This window comes from Narcine bancroftii, chromosome 8, assembly GCF_036971445.1.
Source record: "Narcine bancroftii isolate sNarBan1 chromosome 8, sNarBan1.hap1, whole genome shotgun sequence".
Taxonomy (NCBI): domain Eukaryota; kingdom Metazoa; phylum Chordata; class Chondrichthyes; order Torpediniformes; family Narcinidae; genus Narcine; species Narcine bancroftii.
In genome coordinates, this window is record NC_091476.1 from 117139573 (window position 1) to 117164995 (window position 25423).

Genomic DNA, 25423 nt, shown 5'->3' on the forward strand with positions numbered 1-25423 from the left:
CCTCTGATTCCCTACCTCTGTTTCCCCATATCTGATTCCCCGCCTCTGATTCCCCAACTCTAATACCGCGCCTCTGATTCCCCAGCTCTGATTCCCCGCCTCTGATTCCCCGCATCTGATTCCCTGCCTTTGATTCCCCGCCACTGATTCCAGGCCTCTGATTCCCATCATCTGATTCCGGCCTCTGATTCCCGGCCTCTGATTCCCTGCTTCTGATTCTGATTGCCTGCCTCTGATTCCCCATCTCTGATTCCGCACATCTGATTCCCTGCCTCTGATTCCCCACCTCTGATTCCCCATATCTGATTCCCCGCCTCTGTTTCCCCGCCTCTGATTCCCCGCCTCTGTTTCCCAATATCAAAGTCCCCACCTCTGATTCCCCAAATCTGATTCCCCACCTCTGATTCCCCAGCTCTGATTCCCCGCCTCTGATTCCCCGCATCTGATTCCCTGCATCTGATTCCAAGCCTCTGATTCCCTGCCTCTGATTCCCAACCTCTGATTCCCCACCTCTGATTCCCCATATCTGATTCCCCGCCTCTGTTTCCCCGCCTTGGATTCCCCGCCTCAGTTTCCCCATATCTGATTCCCGGCCTCTGATTCCCCGCCTCTGATTCCCCGCTTCTGATTCCCTGCCTCTGATTCCCCATCTCCGATTCCCTGCCTCTGATTCCCAACCTCTGATTCCCCACCTCTGATTCCCCATATCTGATTCCCCGCCTCTGTTTCCCCGCCTCTGATTCCCCGCCTCTGATTCCCCAGCTCTGATTCCCCGTGTTTGATTCCCTGCCTCTGATTCCCTGCCCTGATTCCCCATCTCTGTTTCACCGCCTTTGATTCGCCACCTCTGATTCCACATATCTGATTCCCCGCCTCTGTTTTCCCGACTCTGATTCCCTTCCTCTGATTCCCAACCTCTGATTCCACACCTCTGATTCCCCATATCTGATTCCCCGCCTCTATTTCCCCATATCTGATTCCCCGCCTCTGTTTCCCCGCCTCTGATTCCCCGCCTCTGATTCCCCATATCTGATTCCCTGCCTCTGATTCCCCAACTCTGATTCCCCGCCTCTGATTCCCCAGCTCTGAATCCCCGCCTCTGATTCCCCGTGTCTGATTCCCTGCCTCTGATTCCCCGCCTTGATTCCCCATCTCTGATTCACAACCTCTGATTCCCCACCTCTGATTCCCTATATTTGATTCCCCGCCTCTGTTTCCCCGCCTCTGATTCCCCGCCTCTGATTCCCCATATCTGATTCCCCGCCTCTGATTGCCCACCTCTGATTCCCTGCCTCTGATTCGCCAGCTCTGATTCCCCGCCTCTGATTCCCCGCATCTGATTCCCTGCCTCTGATTCCCCGCCTCTGATTCCCCATCTCTGATTCACCGCCTTTGATTCGCCACCTCTGATTCCCCATATCTGATTCCCCACCTCTGTTTCCCGGCCTCTGATTCCCCGCCTCTGATTCTCCATATCTCATTCCCCGCCTCTGAATCCCCATCTCTGATTCCCGGACTCTGATTCCCCACCTCTGATTCCCGGCCTCTTATTCCCAGCATCTGATTCCCGGCCTCTGATTCCCGGCCTCTGATTCCCCGCTTCTGATTCTGATTCCCTGCCTCTGATTCCCCATCTCTGATTCCGCACATCTGATTCCCTGCCTCTGATTCCCCACCACTGATTCCCCACATCTGATTTCCCGCCTCTGTTTCCCCGCCTCTGATTCCCCGCCTCTGTTTCCCTATATCTAATTCCCCACCTCTGATGCCCCAACTCTGATTCCCCGCCTCTGATTCCCCAGCTCTGATTCCCCGCCTCTGATTCCCCGCATCCGATTCCCCATATCTGATTCCCCGCCTCTGTTTCCCCGCCTCTGATTCCCCGCCTCTGTTTCCCCATATCTGATTCCCCGCCTCTGATTCCCAACTATGATTCCCCGCCTCTGATTCCCCAGCTCTGATTCCCTGCGTCTGATTCCCTGCGTTCTATTCCCTGCCTCTGATTCCCCACCTGTGATTCCCCATCACTGATTCACCACCTCTGATTCCCCACCTCTGATTCCCCATATCTAATTCCCCGCCTCTGTTTGCCCGCCTCTGATTCCCCGCCTCTGTTTCCCCATATCTGATTCCCCGTCTCTGAATCCCCAACTCTGATTCCCTGCCTCTGATTCCCCAGCTCTGATTCCCCGCCTTTGATTCCCCCCGTCTGATTCCCAGCCTCTGAATCCCCGTGTCTGATTTCCTGCCTCTGATTCCCCGCCTCTGATTCCCCATCCCTGTTCCTCTGATTCCCCACATCTGATTCACCATCTCTGATTCCGCACATCCGATTCCCTGCCTCTGATTCCCCAACTCTGATTCCCCACCTCTGATTCCCCAGCTCTGATTCCCCGCCTCAGATTCCCCGCGTCTGATTCCCTGCCTCTGATTCCCCGCCTCTGATTCCCCATCTCTGATTCCCCACCTCTGATACCCCGTGTCTGATTCCCTGCCTCTGATTCCCCGCCTCTGAATCCCAGCCTCTGATTCCCCATATCTGATTCCCCGCCTCTGATTCCCTGCCTCTGATTCCCCAGCTCTGATTCCCCGCCTTTGATTCCCCCCGTCTGATTCCCAGCCTCTGAATCCCCGTGTCTGATTTCCTGCCTCTGATTCCCCGCCTCTGATTCCCCATCTCTGATTCACCGCCTCTGATTCCCCATCTCTGATTCCCCACCTCTGATTCCCCATATCTGATTCCCTGCCTCTGTTTCCCCGCCTCTGATTCCCCACCTCTGTTTCCCCATATCTGATTCCCCGCCTCTGATTCCCCAACTCTAATACCCCGCCTCTGATTCCCCAGCTCTAATTCCCCGCCTCTGATTCCCCGCATCTGATTCCCCACCTCTGTTTCCCCGCCTCTGATTCCCCGCCTCTGATTCTCCATATCTCATTCCCCGTCTCTGAATCCCCATCTCTGATTCCCGGACTCTGATTCCCCTCCTCTGATTCCCGGCCTCTTATTCCCAGCATCTGATTCCCGGCCTCTGATTCCCGGCCTCTGATTCCCCGCTTCTGATTCCCTGCCTCTGATTCCCCATCTCTGATTCCGCACATCTGATTCCCTGCCTCTGATTCCCCACCTCTTATTCCCCATATCTGATTCCCCGCCTCTGAGTCCCCGCCTCTGATTCCCCGCCTCTGTTTCCCTATATCAAATTCCCCACCTCTGATGCCCCAACTCTGATTCCCCGCCTCTGATTCCCCAGCTCTGATTCCCCGCCTCTGATTCCCTGCATCCGATTCCCCATATCTGATTCTCCGCCTCTGTTTCCCCGCCTCTGATTCCCCGCCTCTGTTTCCCCATATCTGATTCCCGCCTCTGATTCCCAACTATGATTCCCCGCCTCTGATTCCCCAGCTCTGATTCCCTGCCTCTGATTCCCCGCGTTCTATTCCCTGCCTCTGATTCCCCGCCTGTGATTCCCCATCACTGATTCACCACCTCTGATTCCCCACCTCTGATTCCCCATATCTAATTCCCCGCCTCTGTTTGCCCGCCTCTGATTCCCCGCCTCTGTTTCCCCATATCTGATTCCCCGCCTCTGAATCCCCAACTCTGATTCCCTGCCTCAGATTCCCCAGCTCTGATTCCCCGCCTTTGAATCCCCCCGTCTGATTCCCAGCCTCTGAATCCCCGTGTCTGATTTCCTGCCTCTGATTCCCCGCCTCTGATTCCCCATCTCTAATTCACCGCCTCTTATTCCCCACCTCTGATTTCCCATCTCTGATTCCGCACATCCAATTCCCTGCCTCTGATTCCCCAACTCTGATTCCCCAACTCTGATTCCCCAGCTCTGATTCCCCGCCTCAGATTCCCCGCGTCTGATTCCCTGCCTCTGATTCCCCGCCTCTGATTCCCTGCCTCCGATTCCCCATATCTGATTCCCCGCCTCTGATTCCCCAACTCTGATTCCCCGCTTCTGATTCCCCAGCTCTGAATCCCTGCCTCTGATTCCCCGCGTCTGATTCCCTGCCTCTGATTCCCCGCCTCTGATTCCCCATCTGTGATTCACAACCTCTGATGCCCCACCTCTGATTCCCCATATCTGATTCCCCGCCTCTGTTTCCCCATATCTGATTCCCCACCTCTGATTCTCCTACTCTGCTTCCCCGCCTCTGATTCCCCAGCTCTGATTCCCCGCCTCTGATTCCCCGTTTTTGATTCCCTGCCTCTGATTCCCCGCCTCTGATTCCCCATCTCTGATTCACCGCCTTTGATTCGCCACTTCTGTTTCCCAATATCTGATTCCCCACCTCTGTTTCCCCGCCTCTGATTCCCCGCCTCTGATTCCCCATATCTGATTCCCCGGCTCTGATTGCCCACCTCTGATTCCCCGCCTCTGATTCGCCAGCTCTGATTCCCGGCCTCTTATTCCCAGCATCTGATTCCCGGCCTCTGATTCCCGGCCTCTGATTCCCCGCTTCTGATTCTGATTCCCTGCCTCTGATTCCCCATCTTTGATTCCGCACATCTGATTCCCTGCCTCTGATTCCCCACCTCTGATTCCCCATATCTGATTCCCCGCCTCTGTTTCCCCGCCTCTGATTCCCCGCCTCTGTTTCCCTATATGTAATTCCCCACCTCTGATGCCCCAACTCTGATTCCCCGCCTCTGATTCCCCAGCTCTGATTCCCCGCCTCTGATTCCCCGCATCCGATTCCCCATATCTGATTCCCCGCCTCTGTTTCCCCGCCTCTGATTCCCCGCCTCTGTTTCCCCATATCTGATTCCCCGCCTCTGATTCCCAACTATGATTCCCCGCCTCTGATTCCCCAGCTCTTATTCCCTGCCTCTGATTCCCTGCGTTCTATTCCCTGCCTCTGATTCCCCGCCTGTGATTCCCCATCACTGATTCACCACCTCTGATTCCCCACATCTGATTCCCCATATCTAATTCCCCGCCTCTGTTTGCCCGCCTCTGATTCCCCGCCTCTGTTTCCCCATATCTGATTCCCCGTCTCTGAATCCCCAACTCTGATTCCCTGCCTCTGATTCCCCGCCTCTGATTCCCCATCTCTGATTCACCGCCTCTGATTCCCCACCTCTGATTTCCCATCTCTTATTCTGCACATCCGATTCCCTGCCTCTGATTCCCCAACTCTGATTCCCCGCCTTTGATTCCCCATCTCTGATTCCCCACCTCTGATTCCCCGTGTCTGATTCCCTGCCTCTGATTCCCCGCTTCTGAATACCAGCCTCTGATTCCCCATATCTGATTCCCCGCCTCTGATTCCCTGCCTCTGATTCCCCAGCTCTGATTCCCCGCCTTTGATTCCCCCCGTCTGATTCCCAGCCTCTGAATCCCCGTGTCTGATTTCCTGCCTCTGATTCCCCGCCTCTGATTCCCCATCTCTGATTCACCGCCTCTGATTCCCCATCTCTGATTCCCCACCTCTGATTCCCCGTGTCTGATTCCCCGTGTCTGATTCCCTGCCTCTGATTCCACGCCTCTGATTCCCCATATCTGATTCCCTGCCACTGATTCCCCGCCTCTGATTCCCCATCTCTGATTCACCACCTCTGATTCCCGGCCTCTGATTGCCCACCTCTGATTCCCCGCCTCTGATTCGCCAGCTATGATTCCTCCCCTCTGATTCCCCGTGTCTGATTCCCCGCCTCTGATTCCCCAACTCTAATACCCCGCCTCTGATTCCCCAGCTCTGATTCCCCTCCTCTGATTCCCCGCATCTGATTCCCTGCCTCTGATTCCCCGCCTCTGATTCCAGGCCTCTGATTCCCAACCTCTGATTCCCCACCTCTGATTCCCAATATCTGATTCCCCGCCTCTGTTTCACCGCCTCTGATTCCCCGCCTCTGTTTCCCCATATCTGATTCCCCGCCTCTGATTCCCCAACTCTGATTCCCCGCCTGTGATTCCCCAGCTCTGATTCCCCGCCTCTGATTCCCCATATCTGATTCCCATCCTCTGATTGCCCACCTCTGATTCCCCGCCTCTGATTCGCCAGCTATGATTCCCCGCCTCTGATTCCCCGCATCTGATTCCCTGCCTCTGATTCCCCGCTTGATTCCCATCTCTGATTCCCCGCCTGTGATTCCCCAGCTCTGATTCCCCGCCTCTGATTCCCCAGCTCTGATTCCCAGCCTCTGATTCCCCGTGTTTGATCCCCTGCCTCTGATTACCTTCCTCTGATTCCCGGCCACTGATACCCCGCTTCTGATTCTGATTCCCTGCCTCTGATTCCCCATCTCTGATTCACCACATCTAATTCCCTGCCTCTGATTCCACGCCCCTGATTCCCCACCTCTGATTCCCCATATCTGAATCCCCGCCTCTGTTTCCACGCCTCTGATTCCCTGCCTCTGATTCCCAACCTCTGATTCCCCACCCCTGATTCCCCATATCTGATTCCCCGCCTCTGTTTCCCTGCCTCTGATTCCCCGCCCCTGTTTCCCCATATCTGATTCCCCGCCTCTGATTCCCCAACTCTGATTCCCCGCCTCTGATTCCCCAGCTCTGATTACCCGCCTCTGATTCCCCGTGTTTGATTCCCTGCCTCTGATTCCCCGCCTCTGATTCCCCATCTCTGATTCACCGCCTTTGATTCGCCACCTCTGATTCCCCATATCTGATTCCCCACCTCTGTTACCCCGCCTCTGATTCCCCGCCTCTGATTCCCCATATATCATTCCCCGCCTCTGAATCCCCATCTCTGATTCCCGGACTCTGATTCCCCACCTCTGATTCCCGGCCTCTTATTCCCGGCATCTGAATCCCGGCCTCTGATTCCCGGCCTCTGATTCCCCGCTTCTGATTCTGATTCCCTGCCTCTGATTCCCCATCTCTGATTCCGCACATCTGATTCCCTGCCTCTGATTCCCCACCTCTGATTCCCCATATCTGATTCCTCGCCTCTGTTTCCCCGCCTCTGATTCCCCGCCTCTGTTTCCCCATATCTAATTCCCCACCTCAGATGCCACAACTCTGATACCCCGCCTCTGATTCCCCAGCTCTGATTTCCCGCCTCTGATTCCCCGCATCCGATTCCCCATATCTGATTCCCCGCCTCTGTTTCCCCGCCTTTGATTCCCCGCCTCTGTTTCCCCATATCTGATTCCCCGCCTCTGATTCCCAACTATGATTCCCCGCCTCTGATTCCCCAGCTCTGATTCCCCGCCTCTGATTCCCCGCGTTCTATTCCCTGCCTCTGTTTCCCCGCCTGTGATTCCCCATCTCTGATTCACCACCTCTGATTCCCCACCTCTGATTCACCATATCTAATTCCCCGCCTCTGTTTGCCCGCCTCTGATTCCACGCCTCTGTTTCCCCATATCTGATTCCCCGTGTCTGATTCCCTGCCTCTGATTCCCCGCCTCTGATTCCCCGCCTCTGATTCCCTGCCACTGATTCCCTGCCCCTGATACCCCACCTCTGATTCCCCATATCTGATTCCCTGCCTCTGTTTCCCCGCCTCTGATTCCCCGCCTCTGATTCCCCATATCTGATTCCCCGCCTCTGATTCCCCAACTCTGATTCCCCGCCTCTGATTCCCCAGCTCTGAATCCCCGCCTCTTATTCCCCGCATCTGTTTCCCCGCCTCTGATTCCCCGCCTCTGTTTCCCCATATCTAAGTCCCCGACTCTGATTCCCCAACTCTGATTCCCCACCTCTGATTCCCCAGCTCTGATTCCCCGCCTCTGATTTCCCGCATCTGATTCCCTGCATCTGATTCCCAGCCTCTGATTCCCCGCCTCTGATTCCCCGCCTCTGTTTCCCCATATCTGATTCTCGGCCTCTGATTCTCCGCCTCTGATTCCCCGCCTCTGTTTCCCCATATCTGATTCTCGGCCTCTGATTCTCCGCCTCTGATTCCCCGCCTCTGATTCCCTGCCTCTGATTCCCCATCTCCGATTCCGCACATCGGATTCCCTGCCTCTGATTCCCCGCCTCTGATTCCCCGCCTCTGATTCCCTGCTTCTGATTCCCAACCTCTGATTCCCCACCTCTGATTCCCCATATCTGATTCACCGCCTCTGTTTCCCCGCCTCTGATTCCCCGCCTCTGATTCCCCAACTCTGAATCCCCGCCTCTGATTCCCCAGCTCTGATTCCCCGCCTCTGATTCCCCGCATCTGATTCCCTGCCTCTGATTCCCCGCCTCTGATTCCAGGCCTCTGATTCCCAGCATCTGATTCCGGCCTTTGATTCCCGGCCTCTGATTCCCTGCTTCTGATTCTGATTCCCTGCCTCTGATTCCCCATCTCTGATTCCGCACATCTGATTCCTTGCCTCTGATTCCCCACCTCTGATTCCCCATATCTGATTCCCCACCTGGGTTTCCCCGCCTCTGATTCCCCGCCTCTGTTTCCCAATATCTAAGTCCCCGCCTCTGATTCCCCAAATCTGATTCCCCACCTCTGATTCCCCAGCTCTGATTCCCCGCCTCTGATTCCCCGCATCTGATTCCCTGCATCTGATTCCAAGCCTCTGATTCCCTGCCTCTGATTCCCAACCTCTGATTCCCCACCTCTGATTCCCCATATCTGATTCCCCGCCTCTGTTTCCCCGCCTCGGATTCCCCGCCTCTGTTTCCCCATATCTGATTCCCGGCCTCTGATTCCCGGCCTCTGATTCCCCGCCACTGATTCCCCGCCTCTGATTCCCTGCCTCTGATTCCCCATCTCCGATTTCGCACATCTGATTCCCTTCCTCTGATTCCCCGCCTCTGATTTTCCGCCTCTGATTCCCTGCCTCTGATTCCCAACCTCGGATTCCCCACCTCTGATTCCCCATATCTGATTCCCCGCCTCTGTTTCCCCGCCTCTGATTCCCCGCCTCTGATTCCCAACTTTGATTCCCCGCCTCTGATTCCCCAGCTCTGATTCCCCGTGTTTGATTCCCTGCCTCTGATTCCCTGCCCTGATTCCCCATCTCTGTTTCACCGCCTTTGATTCACCACCTCTGATTCCCCATATCTGATTCCCCGCCTCTGTTTCCCCGACTCTGATTCCCTGCCTCTGATTCCCAACCTCTGATTCCACACCTCTGATTCCCCATATCTGATTCCCCGCCTCTATTTCCCCATATCTGATTCCCCGCCTCTGATTCCCCAACTCTGATTCCCCGCCTCTGATTCCCCAGCTCTGATTCCCCGCCTCTGATTCCCGGCATCCGATTCCCTGCCTCTGATTCCCTGCCTCTGATTCCCCATCTCTGATTCCCCGCCTCTGATTCCCCGTGTCTGATTCCCTGCCTTTGATTCCCCGCCTCTGATTCCCCGCCTCTGATTCCCTGTCACTGATTCCCAGCCCCTGATTCCCCACCTCTGATTCCCCACATCTGATTCCCGGCCTCTGTTTCCCCGCCTCTGATTCCCCGCCTCTGATTCCCCATATCTGATTCACTGCCTCTGATTCCCCAACTCTGATTCCCCGCCTCTGATTCCCCAGCTCTGAATCCCCGCCTCTGATTCCCCGCGTCTGATTCCCTGCCTCTGATTCCCCGCCTTGATTCCCCATCTCTGATTCACAACCTCTGATTCCCCACCTCTGATTCCCTATATTTGATTCCCCGCCTCTGTTTCCCCGCCTCTGATTCCCCGCCTCTGATTCCCCATATCTGATTCCCCGCCTCTGATTGCCCACCTCTGATTCCCAGCCTCTGATTCGCCAGCTCTGATTCCCCGCCTCTGATTCCCCGCATCTGATTCCCTGCCTCTGATTCCCCGCCTCTGATTCCCCATCTCTGATTCACCGCCTTTGATTCGCCACCTCTGATTCCCCATATCTGATTCCCCACCTCTGATTCCCGGCCTCTTATTCCCAGCATCTGATTCCCGGCCTCTGATTCCCGGCCTCTGATTCCTCGCTTCTGATTCTGATTCCCTGCCTCTTATTCCCCATCTCTGATTCCGCACATCTGATTCCCTGCCTCTGATTCCCCACCTCTGATTCCCCATATCTGATTCCCCGCCTCTGTTTCCCTGCCTCTGATTCCCCGCCTCTGTTTCCCTATATCTAATTCCCCACCTCTGATGCCCCAACTCTGATTCCCCGCCTCTGATTCCCCAGCTCTGATTCCCCGCCTCTGATTCCCTGCATCCGATTCCCCATATCTGATTCCCCGCCTCTGTTTCACCGCCTCTGATTCCCCGCCTCTGTTTCCCCATATCTGATTCCCGCCTCTGATTCCCAACTATGAATCCCCTCCTCTGATTCCCCAGCTCTGATTCCCTGCCTCTGATTCCCCGCGTTCTATTCCCTGCCTCTGATTCCCCGCCTGTGATTCCCCATCACTGATTCACCACCTCTGATTCCCTACCTCTGATTCCCCATATCTAATTCCCCGCCTCTGTGTGCCCGCCTCTGATTCCCCGCCTCTGTTTCCCCATATCTGATTCCCCGCCTCTGAATCCCCAACTCTGATTCCCTGCCTCAGATTCCCCAGCTCTGATACCCCGCCTTTGATTCCCCCCGTCTGATTCCCAGCCTCTGAATCCCCGTGTCTGATTTCCTGCCTCTGATTCCCCGCCTCTGATTCCCCATCTCTGATTCACCGCCTCTGATTCCCCACCTCTGATTCCCCCTCTCTGATTCCGCACATCCAATTCCCTGCCTCTGATTCCCCAACTCTGATTCCCCACCTCTGATTCCCCAGCTCTGATTCCCCGCCTCAGATTCCCCGCGTCTGATTCCCTGCCTCTGATTCCCCGCCTCTGATTCCCTGCCTCTGATTCCCCATATCTGATTCCCCGCCTCTGATTCCCCAACTCTGATTCCCCGCTTCTGATTCCCCAGCTCTGAATCCCCGCCTCTGATTCCCCGCGTCTGATTCCCTGCCTCTAATTCCCCGCCTCTGATTCCCCATCTGTGATTCACAACCTCTGATGCCCCACCTCTGATTTCCCATATCTGATTCCCTGCCTCTGTTTCCCTGCCTCTGATTCCCCACCTCTGTTTCCCCATATCTGATTCCCCGCCTCTGATTCCCCAACTCTAATACCCCGCCTCTGATTCCCCAGCTCTGATTCCCCACCTCTGATTCCCCGCATCTGATTCCCTGCCTCTTATTCCCCACCTCTGATTCCAGGCCTCTTATTCCCAGCATCTGATTCCGGCCTCTGATTCCCGGCCTCTGATTCCCTGCTTCTGATTCTGATTCCCTGCCTCTGATTCCCCATCTCTGATTCCGCACATCTGATTCCCTGCCTCTGATTCCCCACCTCTGATTCCCCATTCTGATTCCCCGCCTCTGTTTCCCCGCCTCTGATTCCCCGCCTCTGTTTCCCAATATCTAAGTCCCCACCTCTGATTCCCCAAATCTGATTCCCCACCTCTGATTCCCCAGCTCAGATTCCCCGCCTCTGATTCCCCGCATCTGATACCCTGCATCTGATTCCAAGCCTCTGATTCCCTGCCTCTGATTCCCAACCTCTGATTCCCCACCTCTGATTCCCCATATCTGATTCCCCGCCTCTGTTTCCCCGCCTCGGATTCCCCGCCTCTGTTTCCCCATATCTGATTCCCGGCCTCTGATTCCCCGCCTCTGATTCCCCATATCTGATTCCCTGCCTCTGATTCCCCAACTCTGATTCCCCGCCTCTGATTCCCCAGCTCTGAATCCCCGCCTCTGATTCCCCGCATCTGATTCCCTGCCTCTGATTCCCCGCCTTGATTCCCCATCTCTGATTCACAACCTCTGATTCCCCACCTCTGATTCCCTATATTTGATTCACCGCCTCTGTTTCCCCGCCTCTGATTCCCCGCCTCTGATTCCCCATATCTTATTCCCCGCCTCTGATTGCCCACCTCTGATTCCCAGCCTCTGATTCGCCAGCTCTGATTCCCCGCCTCTGATTCCCCGCATCTGATTCCCTGCCTCTGATTCCCCGCCTCTGATTCCCCATCTCTGATTCACCGCCTTTGATTCGCCACCTCTGATTCCCCATATCTGATTCGCCTCCTCTGTTTCCCCGCCTCTGATTCCCCGCCTCTGATTCTCCATATCTCATTCCCCGCCTCTGAATCCCCATCTCTGATTCCCGGACTCTGATTCCCCTCCTCTGATTCCCGGCCTCTTATTCCCAGCATCTGATTCCCGGCCTCTGATTCCCGGCCTCTGATTCCCCGCTTCTGATTCCCTGCCTCTGATTCCCCATCTCTGATTCCGCACATCTGATTCCCTGCCTCTGATTCCCCACCTCTGATTCCCCATATCTGATTCCCCGCCTCGGTTTCCCCGCCTCTGATTCCCCGCCTCTGTTTCCCTATATCAAATTCCCCACCTCTGATGCCCCAACTCTGATTCCCCGCCTCTGATTCCCCAGCTCTGATTCCCCGCCTCTGATTCCCCTCATCCGATTCCCCATATCTGATTCCCCGCCTCTGTTTCCCCGCCTCTGATTCCCCGCCTCTGTTTCCCCATATCTGATTCCCCGCCTCTGAATCCCCAACTCTGATTCCCTGCCTCAGATTCCCCAGCTCTGATTCCCCGCCTTTGATTCCCCCCATCTGATTCCCAGCCTCTGAATCCCCGTGTCTGATTTCCTGCCTCTGATTCCCCGCCTCTGATTCCCCATCTCTGATTCACCGCCTCTGATTCCCCACCTCTGATTCCCCATCTCTGATTCCGCACATCCAATTCCCTGCCTCTGATTCCCCAACTCTGATTCCCCACCTCTGATTCCCCAGCTCTGATTCCCCGCCTCAGATTCCCCGCGTCTGATTCCCTGCCTCTGATTCCCAGCCTCTGATTCCCTGCCTCTGATTCCCAATATCTGATTCCCCACCTCTGATTCCCCAACTCTGATTCCCCGCTTCTGATTCCCCAGCTCTGAATCCCCGCCTCTGATTCCCCGCGTCTGATTCCCTGCCTCTGATTCCCCGCCTCTGATTCCCCATCTGTGATTCACAACCTCTGATGCCCCACCTCTGATTCCCCATATCTGATTCCCCGCCTCTGTTTCCCCGCCTCTGATTCCCCGCCTCTGATTCCCCATATCTGATTCCCCGCCTCTGATTGCCCACCTCTGATTCCACGCGTCTGATACCCTGCCTCTGATTCCCCGCCTCTGATTCCCCATCTCTGATTCACCACCTCTGATTCCCGGCCTCTGATTCCCCATCTCTGATTCCGCACGTCCGATTCCCTGCCTATGATTCCCCACCTCTGATTCCCCATATCTGATTCCCTGCCTCTGTTTCCCCGCCTCTGATTCCCTACCTCTGTTTCCCCATATCTGATTCCCCGCCTCTGATTCCCCAACTCTAATACCCCGCCTCTGATTCCCCAGCTCTGATTCCCCGCCTCTGATTCCCCGCATCTGATTCCCTGCCTTTGATTCCCCGCCACTGATTCCAGGCCTCTGATTCCCATCATCTGATTCCGGCCTCTGATTCCCGGCCTCTGATTCCCTGCTTCTGATTCTGATTCCCTGCCTCTGATTCCCCATCTCTGATTCCGCACATCTGATTCCCTGCCTCTGATTCCCCACCTCTGATTCCCCATACCTGATTCCCCGCCTCTGTTTCCCCGCCTCTGATTCCCCGCCTCTGTTTCCCAATATCAAAGTCCCCACCTCTGATTCCCCAAATCTGATTCCCCACCTCTGATTCCCCAGCTCTGATTCCCCGCCTCTGATTCCCCGCATCTGATTCCCTGCATCTGATTGCAAGCCTCTGATTCCCTGCCTCTGATTCCCAACCTCTGATTCCCCACCTCTGATTCCCCATATCTGATTCCCCGCCTCTGTTTCCCCGCCTCGGATTCCCCGCCTCAGTTTCCCCATATCTGATTCCCGGCCTCTGATTCCCCGCCTCTGATTCCCCGCCTCTGATTCCCTGCCTCTGATTCCCCATCTCCGATTCCCTGCCTCTGATTCCCAACCTCTGATTCCCCACCTCTGATTCCCCATATCTGATTCCCCGCCTCTGTTTCCCCGCCTCAGATTCCCCGCCTCTGATTCCCAACTCTGATTCCCCGCATCTGATTCCCCAGCTCTGATTCCCCGTGTTTGATTCCCTGCCTCTGATTCCCTGCCCTGATTCCCCATCTCTGTTTCACCGCCTTTGATTCGCCACCTCTGATTCCACATATCTGATTCCCCGCCTCTGTTTCCCCGACTCTGATTCCCTTCCTCTGATTCCCAACCTCTGATTCCACACCTCTGATTCCCCATATCTGATTCCCCGCCTCTATTTCCCCATATCTGAATCCCCGCCTCTGATTCCCCAACTCTGATTCCCCGCCTCTGATTCCCCAGCTCTGATTCCCCGACTCTGATTCCCGGCGTCCGATTCCCTGCCTCTGATTCCCCGCCTCTGATTCCCCATCTCTGATACCCCGCCTCTGATTCCCCGTGTCTGATTCCCTGCCTCTGATTCCCCGCCTCTGATTCCCCGCCTCTGATTCCCTGACACTGAATCCCTGCCCCTGATTCCCCACCTCTGATTCCCCATATCTGATTCCCCGCCTCTGTTTCCCCGCCTCTGATTCCCCGCCTCTGATTCCCCATATCTGATTCCCTGCCTCTGATTCCCCAACTCTGATTCCCCGCCTCTGATTCCCCAGCTCTGAATCCCCGCCTCTGATTCCCCGTGTCTGATTCCCTGCCTCTGATTCCCCGCCTTGATTCCCCATCTCTGATTCACAACCTCTGATTCCCCACCTCTGATTCCCTATATTTGAATCCCCGCCTCTGTTTCCCCGCCTCTGATTCCCCGCCTCTGATTCCCCATATCTGATTCCCCGCCTCTGATTGCCCACCTCTGATTCCCTGCCTCTGATTCACCAGCTCTGATTCCCCGCCTCTGATTCCCCGCATCTGATTCCCTGCCTCTGATTCCCCGCCTCTGATTCCCCATCTCTGATTCACCGCCTTTGATTCGCCACCTCTGATTCCCCATATCTGATTCCCCACCTCTGTTTCCCGTCCTCTGATTCCCCGCCTCTGATTCTCCATATCTCATTCCCCGCCTATGAATCCCCATCTCTGATTCCCGGACTCTGATTCCCCACCTCTGATTCCCGGCCTCTTATTCCCAGCATCTGATTCCCGGCCTCTGATTCCCGGCCTCTGATTCTCCGCTTCTGATTCTGATTCCCTGCCTCTGATTCCCCATCTCTGATTCCGCACATCTGATTCCCTGCCTCTGATTCCCCACCACTGATTCCCCATATCTGATTCCCCGCCTCTGTTTCCCCGCCTCTGATTCCCCGCCTCTGTTTCCCTATATCTAATTCCCCACCTCTGATGCCCCAACTCTGATTCCCCGCCTCTGATTCCCCAGCTCTGATTCCCCGCCTCTGATTCCCCGCATCCGATTCCCCATATCTGATTCCCCGCCTCTGTTTCCCCGCCTCTGATTCCCCGCCTCTGTTTCCCCATATCTGATTCCCCGCCTCTGATTCCCAACTATGATTCCCCGCCTCTGATTCCCCAGCTCTGATTCCCTGCGTCTGATTCCCTGCCTGTGATTCCCCATCACTGATTCACCACCTCTGATTCCCCACCTCTGATTCCCCATATCTAATTCCCCGCCTCTGTTTGCCCGCCTCTGATTCCCCGCCTCTGTTTCCCCATATCTGATTCCCCGTCTCTGAATCCCCAACTCTGATTCCCTGCCTCTGATTCCCCAGCTCTGATTCCCCGCCTTTGATTCCCCCCGTCTGATTCCCAGCCTCTGAATCCCCGTGTCTGATTTCCTGCCTCTGATTCCCCGCCTCTGATTCCCCATCCCTGTTCCTCTGATTCCCCACATCTGATTCCCCATCTCTGATTCCGCACATCCGATTCCCTGCCTCTGATTCCCCACCTCTGATTCCCCAGCTCTGATTCCCCGCCTCAGATTCCCCGCGTCTGATTCCCTGCCTCTGATTCCCCGCCTCTGATTCACCATCTCTGATTCCCCACCTCTGATTCCCCGTGTCTGATTCCCTGCCTCTCATTCCCCGCCTCTGAATCCCAGCCTCTGATTCCCCATATCTGATTCCCCGCCTCTGATTCCCTGCCTCTGATTCCCCAGCTCTGATTCCCCGCCTTTGATTCCCCCCGTCTGATTCCCAGCCTCTGAATCCCCGTGTCTGATTTCCTGCCTCTGATTCCCCGCCTCTGATTCCCCACCTCTGATTCACCGCCTCTGATTCCCCATCTCTGATTCCCCACCTCTGATTCCCCATATCTGATTCCCTGCCTCTGTTTCCCCGCCTCTGATTCCCCACCTCTGTTTCCCCATATCTGATTCCCCGCCTCTGATTCCCCAACTCTAATACCCCGCCTCTGATTCCCCAGCTCTGATTCCCCGCCTCTGATTCCCCGCATCTGATTCCCCACCTCTGTTTCCCCGCCTCTGATTCCCCGCCTCTGATTCTCCATATCTCATTCCCCGCCTCTGAATCCCCATCTCTGATTCCCGGACTCTGATTCCCCTCCTCTGATTCCCGGCCTCTTATTCCCAGCATCTGATTCCCGGCCTCTGATTCCCGGCCTCTGATTCCCCGCTTCTGATTCCCTGCCTCTGATTCCCCATCTCTGATTCCGCACATCTGATTCCCTGCCTCTGATTCCCCACCTCTTATTCCCCATATCTGATTCCCCGCCTCTGTTTCCCCGCCTCTGATTCCCCGCCTCTGTTTCCCTATATCAAATTCCCCACCTCTGATGCCCCAACTCTGATTCCCCGCCTCTGATTCCCCAGCTCTGATTCCCCGCCTCTGATTCCCTGCATCCGATTCCCCATATCTGATTCCCCGCCTCTGTTTCCCCGCCTCTGATTCCCCGCCTCTGTTTCCCCATATCTGATTCCCGCCTCTGATTCCCAACTATGATTCCCCGCCTCTGATTCCCCAGCTCTGATTCCCTGCCTCTGATTCCCCGCGTTCTATTCCCTGCCTCTGATTCCCCGCCTGTGATTCCCCATCACTGATTCACCACCTCTGATTCCCCACCTCTGATTCCCCATATCTAATTCCCCGCCTCTGTTTGCCCGCCTCTGATTCCCCGCCTCTGTTTCCCCATATCTGATTCCCCGCCTCTGAATCCCCAACTCTGATTCCCTGCCTCAGATTCCCCAGCTCTGATTCCCCGCCTTTGAATCCCCCCGTCTGATTCCCAGCCTCTGAATCCCCGTGTCTGATTTCCTGCCTCTGATTCCCCGCCTCTGATTCCCCATCTCTGATTCACCGCCTCTGATTCCCCACCTCTGATTTCCCATCTCTGATTCCGCACATCCAATTCCCTGCCTCTGATTCCCCAACTCTGATTCCCCAACTCTGATTCCCCAGCTCTGATTCCCCGCCTCAGATTCCCCGCGTCTGATTCCCTGCCTCTGATTCCCCGCCTCTGATTCCCTGCCTCCGATTCCCCATATCTGATTCCCCGCCTCTGATTCCCCAACTCTGATTCCCCGCTTCTGATTCCCCAGCTCTGAATCCCCGCCTCTGATTCCCCGCGTCTGATTCCCTGCCTCTGATTCCCCGCCTCTGATTCCCCATCTGTGATTCACAACCTCTGATGCCCCACCTCTGATTCCCCATATCTGATTCCCCGCCTCTGTTTCCCCTCCTCTGATTCCCCGCCTCTGATTCCCCATATCTGATTCCCCGCCTCTGATTGCCCACCTCTGATTCCCCGCGTCTGATACCCTGCCTCTGATTCCCCGCCTCTGATTCCCCATCTCTGATTCACCACCTCTGATTCCCGGCCTCTGATTCCCCATATCTGATTCCCTGCCTCTGTTTCCCCGCCTCTGATTCCCTACCTCTGTTTCCCCATATCTGATTCCCCGCATCTGATTCCCCAACTCTAATACCCCGCCTCTGATTCCCCAGCTCTGATTCCCCGCCTCTGATTCCCCGCATCTGATTCCCTGCCTTTGATTCCCCGCCTCTGATTCCAGGCCTCTGATTCCCATCATCTGATTCCGGCCTCTGATTCCCGGCCTCTGATTCCCTGCTTCTGATTCTGATTCCCTGCCTCTGATTCCCCATCTCTGATTCCGCACATCTGATTCCCTGCCTCTGATTCCCCACCTCTGATTCCCCATATCTGATTCCCCGCCTCTGTTTCACCGCCTCTGATTCCCCGCCTCTGTTTCCCAATATCTAAGTCCCCACCTCTGATTCCCCAAATCTGATTCCCCACCTCTGATTCCCCAGCTCTGATTCCCCGCCTCTGATTCCCCGCATCTGATTCCCTGCATCTGATTCCAAGCCTCTGATTCCCTGCCTCTGATTCCCAACCTCTGATTCCCCACCTCTGATTCCCCATATCTGATTCCCCGCCTCTGTTTCCCCGCCTCGGATTCCCCGCCTCAGTTTCCCCATATCTGATTCCCGGCCTCTGATTCCCCGCCTCTGATTGCCCACCTCTGATTCCCTGCCTCTGATTCGCCAGCTCTGATTCCCCGCCTCTGATTCCCCGCATCTGATTCCCTGCCTCTGATTCCCCGCCTCTGATTCCCCATCTCTGATTCACCGCCTTTGATTCGCCACCTCTGATTCCCCATATCTGATTTCCCACCTCTGTTTCCCGGCCTCTGATTCCCCGCCTCTGATTCTCCATATCTCATTCCCCGCCTCTGAATCCCCATCTCTGATTCCCGGACTCTGATTCCCCACCTCTGATTCCCGGCCTCTTATTCACAGCATCTGATTCCCGGCCTCTGATTCCCGGCCTCTGATTCCCCGCTTCTGATTCTGATTCCCTGCCTCTGATTCCCCATCTCTGATTCCGCACATCTGATTCCCTGCCACTGATTCCCCACCACTGATTCCCCATATCTGATTCCCCGCATCTGATTCCCTGCCTCTGATTCCCCGCTTGATTCCCATCTCTGATTCCCCGCCTGTGATTCCCCAGCTCTGATTCCCCGCCTCTGATTCCCCAGCTCTGATTCCCAGCCTCTGATTCCCCGTGTTTGATCCCCTGCCTCTGATTACCTTCCTCTGATTCCCGGCCACTGATACCCCGCTTCTGATTCTGATTCCCTGCCTCTGATTCCCCATCTCTGATTCACCACATCTAATTCCCTGCCTCTGATTCCACTCCCCTGATTCCCCACCTCTGATTCCCCATATCTGAATCCCCGCCTCTGTTTCCACGCCTCTGATTCCCTGCCTCTGATTCCCAACCTCTGATTCCCCACCCCTGATTCCCCATATCTGATTCCCCGCCTCTGTTTCCCTGCCTCTGATTCCCCGCCCCTGTTTCCCCATATCTGATTCCCCGCCTCTGATTCCCCAACTCTGATACCCCGCCTCTGATTCCCCAGCTCTGATTCCCCGCTGATTCCCCGTGTTTGATTCCCTGCCTCTGATTCCCCGCCTCTGATTCCCCATCTCTGATTCACCGCCTTTGATTCGCCACCTCTGATTCCCCATATCTGATTCCCCACCTCTGTTACCCCGCCTCTGATTCCCCGCCTCTGATTCCCCATATATCATTCCCCGCCTCTGAATCCCCATCTCTGATTCCCGGACTCTGATTCCCCACCTCTGATTCCCGGCCTCTTATTCCCGGCATCTGAATCCCGGCCTCTGATTCCCGGCCTCTGATTCCCCGCTTCTGATTCTGATTCCCTGCCTCTGATTCCCCATCTCTGATTCCGCACATCTGATTCCCTGCCTCTGATTCCCCACCTCTGATTCCCCATATCTGATTCCTCGCCTCTGTTTCCCCGCCTCTGATTCCCCGCCTCTGTTTCCCCATATCTAATTCCCCACCTCAGATGCCACAACTCTGATACCCCGCCTCTGATTCCCCAGCTCTGATTCCCCGCCTCTGATTCCCCGCATCCGATTCCCCATATCTGATTCCCCGCCTCTGTTTCCCCGCCTTTGATTCCCCGCCTCTGTTTCCCCATATCTGATTCCCCGCCTCTGATTCCCAACTATGATTCCCCGCCTCTGATTCCCCAGCTCTGATTCCCCGCCTCTGATTCCCCGCGTTCTATTCCCTGCCTCTGTTTCCCCGCCTGTGATTCCCCATCTCTGATTCACCACCTCTGATTCCCCACCTCTGATTCCCCATATCTAATTCCCCGCCTCTGTTTGCCCGCCTCTGATTCCACGCCTCTGTTTCCCCATATCTGATTCCCCGTGTCTGATTCCCTGCCTCTGATTCCCCGCCTCTGATTCCCCGCCTCTGATTCCCTGCCACTGATTCCCTGCCCCTGATACCCCACCTCTGATTCCCCATATCTGATTCCCTGCCTCTGTTTCCCCGCCTCTGATTCCCCGCCTCTGATTCCCCATATCTGATTCCCCGCCTCTGATTCCCCAACTCTGATTCCCCGCCTCTCATTCCCCAGCTCTGAATCCCCGCCTCTTATTCCCCGCGTCTGTTTCCCCGCCTCTGATTCCCCGCCTCTGTTTCCCCATATCTAAGTCCCCGACTCTGATTCCCCAACTCTGATTCCCCACCTCTGATTCCCCAGCTCTGATTCCCCGCCTCTGATTTCCCGCATCTGATTCCCTGCATCTGATTCCCAGCCTCTGATTCCCTGCCTCTGATTCCCAACCTCTGATTCCCCACCTCTGATTCCCCATATCTGATTCCCCGCCTCTGTTTCCCCGCCTCTGATTCCCCGCCTCTGTTTCCCCATATCTGATTCTCGGCCTCTGATTCTCCGCCTCTGATTCCCCGCCTCTGATTCACTGCCTCTGATTCCCCATCTCCGATTCCGCACATCGGATTCCCTGCCTCTGATTCCCCGCCTCTGATTCCCCGCCTCTGATTCCCTGCTTCTGATTCCCAACCTCTGATTCCCCACCTCTGATTCCCCATATCTGATTCCCCGCCTCTGTTTCCCCGCCTCTGATTCCCCGCCTCTGATTCCCCGCCTTTGATTCCCCCCGTCTGATTCCCAGCCTCTGAATCCCCGTGTCTGATTTCCTGCCTCTGATTCCCCGCCTCTGATTCCCCACCTCTGATTCACCGCCTCTGATTCCCCATCTCTGATTCCCCACCTCTGATTCCCCATATCTGATTCCCTGCCTCTGTTTCCCCGCCTCTGATTCCCCACCTCTGTTTCCCCATATCTGATTCCCCGCCTCTGATTCCCCAACTCTAATACCCCGCCTCTGATTCCCCAGCTCTGATTCCCCGCCTCTGATTCCCCGCATCTGATTCCCCACCTCTGTTTCCCCGCCTCTGATTCCCCGCCTCTGATTCTCCATATCTCATTCCCCGCCTCTGAATCCCCATCTCTGATTCCCGGACTCTGATTCCCCTCCTCTGATTCCCGGCCTCTTATTCCCAGCATCTGATTCCCGGCCTCTGATTCCCGGCCTCTGATTCCCCGCTTCTGATTCCCTGCCTCTGATTCCCCATCTCTGATTCCGCACATCTGATTCCCTGCCTCTGATTCCCCACCTCTTATTCCCCATATCTGATTCCCCGCCTCTGTTTCCCCGCCTCTGATTCCCCGCCTCTGTTTCCCTATATCAAATTCCCCACCTCTGATGCCCCAACTCTGATTCCCCGCCTCTGATTCCCCAGCTCTGATTCCCCGCCTCTGATTCCCTGCATCCGATTCCCCATATCTGATTCCCCGCCTCTGTTTCCCCGCCTCTGATTCCCCGCCTCTGTTTCCCCATATCTGATTCCCGCCTCTGATTCCCAACTATGATTCCCCGCCTCTGATTCCCCAGCTCTGATTCCCTGCCTCTGATTCCCCGCGTTCTATTCCCTGCCTCTGATTCCCCGCCTGTGATTCCCCATCACTGATTCACCACCTCTGATTCCCCACCTCTGATTCCCCATATCTAATTCCCCGCCTCTGTTTGCCCGCCTCTGATTCCCCGCCTCTGTTTCCCCATATCTGATTCCCCGCCTCTGAATCCCCAACTCTGATTCCCTGCCTCAGATTCCCCAGCTCTGATTCCCCGCCTTTGAATCCCCCCGTCTGATTCCCAGCCTCTGAATCCCCGTGTCTGATTTCCTGCCTCTGATTCCCCGCCTCTGATTCCCCATCTCTGATTCACCGCCTCTGATTCCCCACCTCTGATTTCCCATCTCTGATTCCGCACATCCAATTCCCTGCCTCTGATTCCCCAACTCTGATTCCCCAACTCTGATTCCCCAGCTCTGATTCCCCGCCTCAGATTCCCCGCGTCTGATTCCCTGCCTCTGATTCCCCGCCTCTGATTCCCTGCCTCCGATTCCCCATATCTGATTCCCCGCCTCTGATTCCCCAACTCTGATTCCCCGCTTCTGATTCCCCAGCTCTGAATCCCCGCCTCTGATTCCCCGCTTCTGATTCCCTGCCTCTGATGCCCCGCCTCTGATTCCCCATCTGTGATTCACAACCTCTGATGCCCCACCTCTGATTCCCCATATCTGATTCCCCGCCTCTGTTTCCCCTCCTCTGATTCCCCGCCTCTGATTCCCCATATCTGATTCCCCGCCTCTGATTGCCCACCTCTGATTCCCCGCGTCTGATACCCTGCCTCTGATTCCCCGCCTCTGATTCCCCATCTCTGATTCACCACCTCTGATTCCCGGCCTCTGATTCCCCATATCTGATTCCCTGCCTCTGTTTCCCCGCCTCTGATTCCCTACCTCTGTTTCCCCATATCTGATTCCCCGCATCTGATTCCCCAACTCTAATACCCCGCCTCTGATTCCCCAGCTCTGATTCCCCGCCTCTGATTCCCCGCATCTGATTCCCTGCCTTTGATTCCCCGCCTCTGATTCCAGGCCTCTGATTCCCATCATCTGATTCCGGCCTCTGATTCCCGGCCTCTGATTCCCTGCTTCTGATTCTGATTCCCTGCCTCTGATTCCCCATCTCTGATTCCGCACATCTGATTCCCTGCCTCTGATTCCCCACCTCTGATTCCCCATATCTGATTCCCCGCCTCTGTTTCACCGCCTCTGATTCCCCGCCTCTGTTTCCCAATATCTAAGTCCCCACCTCTGATTCCCCAAATCTGATTCCCCACCTCTGATTCCCCAGCTCTGATTCCCCGCCTCTGATTCCCCGCATCTGATTCCCTGCATCTGATTCCAAGCCTCTGATTCCCTGCCTCTGATTCCCAACCTCTGATTCCCCACCTCTGATTCCCCATATCTGATTCCCCGCCTCTGTTTCCCCGCCTCGGATTCCCCGCCTCAGTTTCCCCATATCTGATTCCCGGCCTCTGATTCCCGCCTCTGATTGCCCACCTCTGATTCCCTGCCTCTGATTCGCCAGCTCTGATTCCCCGCCTCTGATTCCCCGCATCTGATTCCCTGCCTCTGATTCCCCGCCTCTGATTCCCCATCTCTGATTCACCGCCTTTGATTCGCCACCTCTGATTCCCCATATCTGATTTCCCACCTCTGTTTCCTGGCCTCTGATTCCCCGCCTCTGATTCTCCATATCTCATTCCCCGCCTCTGAATCCCCATCTCTGATTCCCGGACTCTGATTCCCCACCTCTGATTCCCGGCCTCTTATTCACAGCATCTGATTCCCGGCCTCTGATTCCCGGCCTCTGATTCCCCGCTTCTGATTCTGATTCCCTGCCTCTGATTCCCCATCTCTGATTCCGCACATCTGATTCCCTGCCTCTGATTCCCCACCACTGATTCCCCATATCTGATTCCCCGCATCTGATTCCCTGCCTCTGATTCCCCGCTTGATTCCCATCTCTGATTCCCCGCCTGTGATTCCCCAGCTCTGATTCCCCGCCTCTGATTCCCCAGCTCTGATTCCCAGCCTCTGATTCCCCGTGTTTGATCCCCTGCCTCTGATTACCTTCCTCTGATTCCCGGCCACTGATACCCCGCTTCTGATTCTGATTCCCTGCCTCTGATTCCCCATCTCTGATTCACCACATCTAATTCCCTGCCTCTGATTCCACGCCCCTGATTCCCCACCTCTGATTCCCCATATCTGAATCCCCGCCTCTGTTTCCACGCCTCTGATTCCCTGCCTCTGATTCCCAACCTCTGATTCCCCACCCCTGATTCCCCATATCTGATTCCCCGCCTCTGTTTCCCTGCCTCTGATTCCCCGCCCCTGTTTCCCCATATCTGATTCCCCGCCTCTGATTCCCCAACTCTGATACCCCGCCTCTGATTCCCCAGCTCTGATTCCCCGCTGATTCCCCGTGTTTGATTCCCTGCCTCTGATTCCCCGCCTCTGATTCCCCATCTCTGATTCACCGCCTTTGATTCGCCACCTCTGATTCCCCATATCTGATTCCCCACCTCTGTTACCCCGCCTCTGATTCCCCGCCTCTGATTCCCCATATATCATTCCCCGCCTCTGAATCCCCATCTCTGATTCCCGGACTCTGATTCCCCACCTCTGATTCCCGGCCTCTTATTCCCGGCATCTGAATCCCGGCCTCTGATTCCCGGCCTCTGATTCCCCGCTTCTGATTCTGATTCCCTGCCTCTGATTCCCCATCTCTGATTCCGCACATCTGATTCCCTGCCTCTGATTCCCCACCTCTGATTCCCCATATCTGATTCCTCGCCTCTGTTTCCCCGCCTCTGATTCCCCGCCTCTGTTTCCCCATATCTAATTCCCCACCTCAGATGCCACAACTCTGATACCCCGCCTCTGATTCCCCAGCTCTGATTCCCCGCCTCTGATTCCCCGCATCCGATTCCCCATATCTGATTCCCCGCCTCTGTTTCCCCGCCTTTGATTCCCCGCCTCTGTTTCCCCATATCTGATTCCCCGCCTCTGATTCCCAACTATGATTCCCCGCCTCTGATTCCCCAGCTCTGATTCCCCGCCTCTGATTCCCCGCGTTCTATTCCCTGCCTCTGTTTCCCCGCCTGTGATTCCCCATCTCTGATTCACCACCTCTGATTCCCCACCTCTGATTCCCCATATCTAATTCCCCGCCTCTGTTTGCCCGCCTCTGATTCCCCGCCTCTGTTTTCCCATATCTGATTCCCCGCCTCTGAATCCCCAACTCTGATTCCCTGCCTCTGATTCACCAGCTCTGATTCCCCGCCTTTGATTCCCCCCGTCTGATTCCCAGCCTCTGAATCCCCGTGTCTTATTTCCTGCCTCTGATTCCCCGCCTCTGATTCCCCACCTCTGATTCACCGCCTCTGATTCCCCATCTCTGATTCCCCGCCTCTGATTCCAGGCCTCTGATTCCCATCATCTGATTCCGGCCTCTGATTCCCGGCCTCTGATTCCCTGCTTCTGATTCTGATTCCCTGCCTCTGATTCCCCATCTCTGATTCCGCACATCTGATTCCCTGCCTCTGATTCCCCACCTCTGATTCCCCATATCTGATTCCCCGCCTCTGTTTCACCGCCTCTGATTCCCCGCCTCTGTTTCCCAATATCTAAGTCCCCACCTCTGATTCCCCAAATCTGATTCCCCACCTCTGATTCCCCAGCTCTGATTCCCCGCCTCTGATTCCCCGCATCTGATTCCCTGCATCTGATTCCAAGCCTCTGATTCCCTG